The sequence below is a fragment of the Cavia porcellus genome, unplaced genomic scaffold (assembly GCF_034190915.1).
Source record: "Cavia porcellus strain 051 isolate PalLab524CR breed Dunkin Hartley unplaced genomic scaffold, mCavPor4.1 scaffold_25, whole genome shotgun sequence".
In the NCBI taxonomy this organism is placed as follows: Eukaryota; Metazoa; Chordata; class Mammalia; order Rodentia; family Caviidae; genus Cavia; species Cavia porcellus.
In genome coordinates, this window is record NW_026947508.1 from 7,031,339 (window position 1) to 7,037,991 (window position 6,653).

Below are 6,653 nucleotides of genomic sequence, written 5' to 3' on the forward strand. Positions count from 1 at the left end.
GATGGGCGGCGACACCTGCTGACTTCCTCAGCCCCTCCCTCACCTGCTAAACCGAAAGGGAACCCGATAGCTTGTGGGGCGTGGGGAGGAGAGGTACCCTCGGGTTACCCCTACCCCCACTCCACCCCCATCCGGAACCGAGTGTGGTCTGGCCACACCGCCCAAGACAGTAAAATTTCCCTGCTTCAGATTATCTGACTGTGGTGCGCACACCTGTCATCTCAGCACTCGGCGAGGCTGAGACAAGAGAATCATCAGGCATTCAAGGCCAGCCTAACCTATTTAATGAAACATATCTCAGGAAACCAACCAAAACAAAACCTTTTCCTTTTTGTAGTGCTAGGCACAGGGCTGTGTCCGTGGGTTATCTTGTTAAATCCTCAGGATAACTCCACGCAAAAGTGGCTACGATTGTCCCTTCCCCTATTTTGTCCCTTTTTGTGTGTGTGCGTTTTTCTTTCTTTTTTTTTTTTTCTCGGTACCGGGGATGGCTCACGACCATACACTTGCAAGGCAGGCGCTTATGCCACTGAGCTAAATCCCCAGCCCCAATTGTCCCCTTTTTGAAGAAGACCCAAATGAAGAGACCTGGCCACTCTCCCCAAAGACACCTACCCAAGTCAGTACAAGAACTGGAAGGGATAATGACAAGAGCCTCCCAGATAATAATATTAATATTACAATAATTACTACCCTGATGGTCAAACTGATTTCGTTCATTTTTTTCATTAGCCTTAGGAAATAAATTCCATTTTACAGCCTTGTTTTGTTGTTGGTTTGTGTTTTTTGTTTTTTTTTTGTTTGTTTGTTTGTTTTGTTTTTTTGAGACAGGGTCTCACTATGCGACCTCTCTGGCTGGCCTCCAGCTCACTTTGTACCCCACGCTGGTCTCAAACTTGCAGTGATCCTCCTGCCCTGCTTTACAGATGGTAAAACGGCGCCCAGAGATGTTCCCACTTTCACTAAGGTCACACAGGAGGATACAAGCCCAGCTCCTAGCCCTATTGAGACCCTGGGGTGTCAGTTTATTTGTAGCCCCCATTTTTGACAGATGGGAGATACAAGATCCAGGAGTGGGCGTAAAGTCCTGGCAGCAGGTCAGGACCAGAAGGCTTTGTCTGTCAGCTCCAGGGACTTAAGAGCTCGTTAAGAGTCCTGTTGGGCTGTTTGTACACAGATGCAGCCAGGAATGTGGACCGTTTGCAGCTCATTATTGGGCCTGTAGCCTGCCTCCCCCCACATGCCTGCAAAACTCCATCCACGGACTTTTAATGGGAAGGGGATAAGTAACCTGGCCCACAAAGCCAGGAATGTCCTGGACTGTCGCTCAAAATGCAGGAAATCTGCATGGCCTCCCCAGGGAACCTATTAAACACCAGGCTGAAAAAAAAAAAAAAAAAAAAAAACACCAGGCTGGCCCTACCTGATCAGAGTGCACAGCCGGGCACTGGCCCTTTTAACAAGCTCCCTTGGGGCCTGGATGCCCAAGAAAGTATAGGAAACACCACAGCAATTTGCATTTTGCAACACTGCCATGCCAAGCCCGAAGGGATGCTGGTTTTGTCTCAGAAATGGACGTAATTGAAGGGTTGCTGGCAGCAAATTTGGGGCACAGCAGCCTTTCTCTGGAAATGGGGATCCTATCCAGATCATGCCACATAGGAGAGGCCTATTATCCTACAAGGCCAGCTAACAGCTCAGCAGCTTGTGGGCCTGGGCTTCTAGGGACTTCCTTCTTAATGCCTGGTTACCGGAAAAATGAAAGTCCCTTTCTGCCCTCTCTGGAGGCTGCTAAAGCAGTGGCAGTCTGGGATACGGGGGCGTGGGGGCAGCAAATCCTTGGGGAAGGGGAAGTTCAAAGACACAGGGCCCCACCAGCACAAGGTCAGGAAGGAGGCTTGCGCTCAGCTCTGTGACATCTGGGTTTTCGTATCTTAACCACATCAGCATGATGGATGGCTGTGGGGCCCGGATTTTATGATGGGGTTAATTTATTATATTGTTGAATTTCCATGTCCTGGGAGGCTGTTTTTCCAAGTTATTTGCATGTCTCCATCATCCTGACAATACATAGGGGCCTGGCTGGGAAGGGAAGGATGCGTTTGAAGGAGGAGGAAGGAGCTTATTTGCCAACTGGAGCAGGTCCCTGAGGCCTGCAAGGAGAATGAAGGGAAGGTCACTCCGGGAGACACCAAATGGGAAAGAGACGGCGGTGTGTGAGAGCACCAGCCCAGCTCAGACCTGGGGGGCTCTGGGGCGCACTGAGCAAAGCCACAGTGAGAGAACTGGGTATAGCAATGGGCGAAGGGGCCAGCCAGCCCCCTAAGACGCTTCCCAGCACCCTCCCTGCCTAAGGTTCCCAGGACACCAGGGACTGGGGATGGGACCCAGACAGACAAAGTGAGTCATGCAGCCTGATGACGATCCCATGAGACCTGGACGCTCTGGGGACCAGCCAGCTAGAATCCACTGAATAGGGACCCAGTTTCCTTCATTCTTTGAGTTCAACACCTTAACCAGGGCCTGGCCAACTCAGGTGGTCAGACAGGTTGTGTTAGATGAGTGAATAAAAGCACGACAGAGGAAGAAGGTAATGCCAGCCTTGGCTAACTGTCACCTGCCCAACTCGAACTGCAGTTGGGCCTGCGCTGTAGGTGGCGTCTCCAGAAGCAAATCAAGGGCCAGGTGTGGTGGTGCGCACTTGTTCTCACAGCACTGTGGGAGGCTGAGGTCCAACCTGGTTAATTTATAAACTTAGCAAGACCCTAACTTAAAAGAGGGGGTGCGTAGAATCAGACGTGGTGGCACACACTTGTAATCCCACCACTCAGGAGGCTGAGGCAGGAGGATCCTTGCAAATTTGAGACCAGCCTGGGCTACAAAGTGAGTCCAAGGCCAGCCTGAACTATATAGCAAGACCCTGTCTCAAAAAAGTCCAAAAAAATGGTGGGAGATATAGCTCAGTAGCACAGCACCTGCCTGGCAAGCTCAAGGTCATGAGTTCAACTCTTGGTACCAGGAAAAAAAAAAAAACACCTGGCTCCCTTGCCTGACCTCCTGGCATAAGCCCTGCACAACTGCCCAGACCCTGGGGTCCACTGCTGACCTCGGCAGAGCCCTGGCCTTAGGGCATCAACACTGGGCGGCTCTCACCATCTCAGCCAAAGCAAAGCCCGAATGGACCGTTCCCCTCATGTGGTCCCACAGGCCTCCCTGTGTGGCGACTCCTCAGCGGCCAGAGACCCTGCAGGATGCTAAGCATCTCACACAATTTCAGGAGCGCTCAGGTCCTCTGCAGCCATTCTGGACCACAAGGACCTCTGGCCCAATCCAACTGCCCCTTGTGTTTTTTTTTCTTTGTTTTGTTTTGCTTTTGAGACAGGGTCTCTGTGCAGTTCAGAGTGGTCTTGATCTTACTATGTAGCCCAGGCTGGCCTTGAACACACAGCGATCCTCCTGCCTCAGCCTCCCGAGTGCTGGGCTTACAGGTGTGCTGGGATTGCAGACATGAGACACTATGCTCAAATTTTTGGTTTTACTTTTGTTTTCTTTGTTTTTTGGCATAGAGTCTCATTTTGTAGCCCAGGCTGACCTTGAACTAGCAAAGATCCTCCTGCCTCAGCCTCCTGAGTGCTGGGATAACAGGCACCACCACACTGAGCTTTCAATTGCCATTTTTAAAAATAGCTTCTTTTGGGAGCTGGGGATTTAGCTCAGTGGCATAAGCGCCTGCTTTGTAAGCAGTAAGCAGGCAGTCATGAGTTCCATCCCCGCTACCGATTAAAATGAAAAAAGACCAAAAAAAAGCTTCTTTTCTTTGCCAAATGTGGTTATACACACACACTTAAAATTCCAGCACTCAACACAGTGAGGCAGGGGGACTCTCCTAAGTTCCAGGGCAGCCTGAGATCCTGTCTCAAACAAACAAACTAACAAAGAGGACTGGGTGCATAACTCGCTGGCACAATGCCTGGCGGGCAAGCATGAGGTCATGAGTTCGATTCAAGGTACCCCTCCCGCCAAAAAAGGCAAAATCATTGTTTAAAAAGACCTTCTGCACTGAGAGAGAATTCACGAACCTCCAAGTTTATGCTTCTGCTGTGCACGCTGGTTTCTAGTAGTCTCCAAACCATGTACTACTCTTCCAAACAGCCGCACCACTCCAAGAGGAAAACCCCAAGTCAGCACCAGTCACTCCCATCACCCCTTCCCCTGGCCGCGGCAACCTGGAATTCTTTCTGTCTCTGGTCTTGCCTGTTCCTGAATGCATCGTATAAACATCATTGAAAACCGTGCCCTTTATTTCTGCTTATTTCATTTAGCATACTGTGTTTAATGGGGTTGTGGCACATTCTGTTCTTCATTCTTGAAGGCCACAAAACATCTTTTCTGGGGCTGTACCACAAGAGTTTAACTTCTCACCTGTTGGCCATGCAACTCTCCCATTTCACAGATGGGGACATCAAGGCCTAAAGTCACCATAACTGGATGGGACAGGAATCTGGCCTCTCCTAACATCCTACCATCTACCTTTCTCCACCCTATCACTCTGGAAGAACCCAGAACACAGAGTCCAAGCTTGTCAAAAGATCACCCAGCTGGGCAACAGCCCCAGCAGCTCCTGAGCCAGGGTCGCCAAAGTTTATCTCCCCAGTTTCTGTTTGTTTGTTTAGTTGACTGGAGTTTTGTTTTGTTTTGCTCAAACTTGCCATCCTCCTGCCTCAGCCTCCCAGAGTGCTGGGATAACAACATGTGCCACCAGGCCCACCCTTTTCTGGACTTTGATGTCAGGCCATGTCTTTGTCACTGAAAGGAAGACGCACACCCCCGTCCCTATTGCTCCCTGTTATGGTTTAGATCGAGGCTGCTGGCAAGGTCTCACCAGAGACTGTTCAGAGCCAGCAGCGAGTGAGTGGTTACCAGTGGGAGAGGCCGGGCTCGGGGTCAGAAGAGGTGGCTCCCTGGGGTCCTGGCCGCCTCGTCCCTTCACGGGCTGCTTCCTGGGATGAGCAGCTGTCCTCCTCCCTCCACCCAGGCACTTCCCCCCGCCAGCCACTTCTGGCCAATAATGGAGTGAATATATGAACCAAAACAAACCTCTCCTGCAAACTGCGGGCATGGGGCATTCAGTTCCAGCAAGGGAAAAATAATGGGGGCACCCCTCCCAGGCCTAGACCATGATCCCCTTTTCCCTGCCACAGTCCCAACTGGTACCCCTGATTTTTTTTTTAGTCTCAACTCCACCACTACTTGTTCTGCAGCTCAGAAATAAGAAGGAATCTCTTAAAACCTCAGTTGAATCTCTGCTCTGCCCACAGCCTCTCACTGCCTCCCAGTCCAAGACAAAAACCGGTGGGCCTTGCAGCCAAAGGAGCTCCGAGCTCCTCTGCCAGCCCCTCTTTGACTTTATCATACTCCCTTCCTGCCTCACTCATGCCGAGCACTCTCCTGCCTCAGGACCTTTGCATGGGCCCTTCCCTTTAACTGCATCATTCTCCCCACACTAAAACAGCCATTAAAACAGCAACAAATCCTGCCCTGTTAAAGAGTCTCTCCGTCCTGAGGGTCTCATGGAAAGCCGTATCTCTTCCCCTTGATGTTTTCTGTCCTGAGTGTGCTTTATTTTTCTGCATAGCATTAATTGCCTCCTGCCTTAAATTTGTTAACCTGTTATCTTGGGTCTCCCCTAAAATGTAAGCTCCACCGAGCAGGCATCCAGGGTTTTGGCTTGAGCAGCAATGCAAAAGGATTCAAGTTTTCCAGTGCACAAGCCGCTGTCTTTTCTCCAAGCCATGCTGGTGCCCACCGCACTGATAATCCTACAGTGAGGACGGCAGCTAATTTCTCTGGAGCACTGCCTAGGGGGTACGGACTTAGGGGACATCATCGCGGGCCCAGGCCACTGCCTTTAACCCTGTGAGTCTAGGAGAGCAGGACGAGGAGCAGCTCTAGTCCAGCAACTTGCCCAAAGCCACGCAGGATGGACGGCACCAGAGAAGCCATTCAGGCCGCTCGCCTGACTGCAGGGCAGCGCGCTCCTAAAGCTCTGCGCCCTGTGTCACAGGGAAAAATAAAATACCACTGGAGATGCACGCCCCCCGGGGAGCTCTGGGCGCCAGGCTTGACCGCGGCCTCCCACGTGCCGGTGCCCCGCCCCGCTGGGCTTTGATCTTGGCGGTGCCGATGCCCCCCCCCACCCGCTAGTGAGTTATGGGGGCCGCGGGACCCATAACCCTGCATTCCCGGACTCCCGGGGTCGCCAGGACGCGGCGCCCCGCGAGGTGATGGATGAGCCTGCCCCAAAGCGCTGGCTTTGTCGCGATTGGGCTGAGGCGCTCCAGGCCGGCTTTGGACGGGGCGTGGCAACAAGCAGCCGCGTGTGCGTGCGAGTGTGTGTGTGTGTGTGTGTGTGTGTGTGTGTGTGTGTGTAATCTTTCCTCCCAGTGGGAGAGGGGAGGGGCTGCCGCAGGTGCGCCGTCGGAGGCCAGGTGAGGCGGTGGCGCTTTGGAGACCCCAGTGCACCCCCATATCCGAGGGCGACTTCTCGGAGGACCACCCCCACTCGGCGCGCTTTGGGAAGCTACAAAGCCCTGGCCGCCGCTCCCCGCCCGGGACATTTCTTCCGTCCCATTTGACAGCCTAGGCGGAATAAT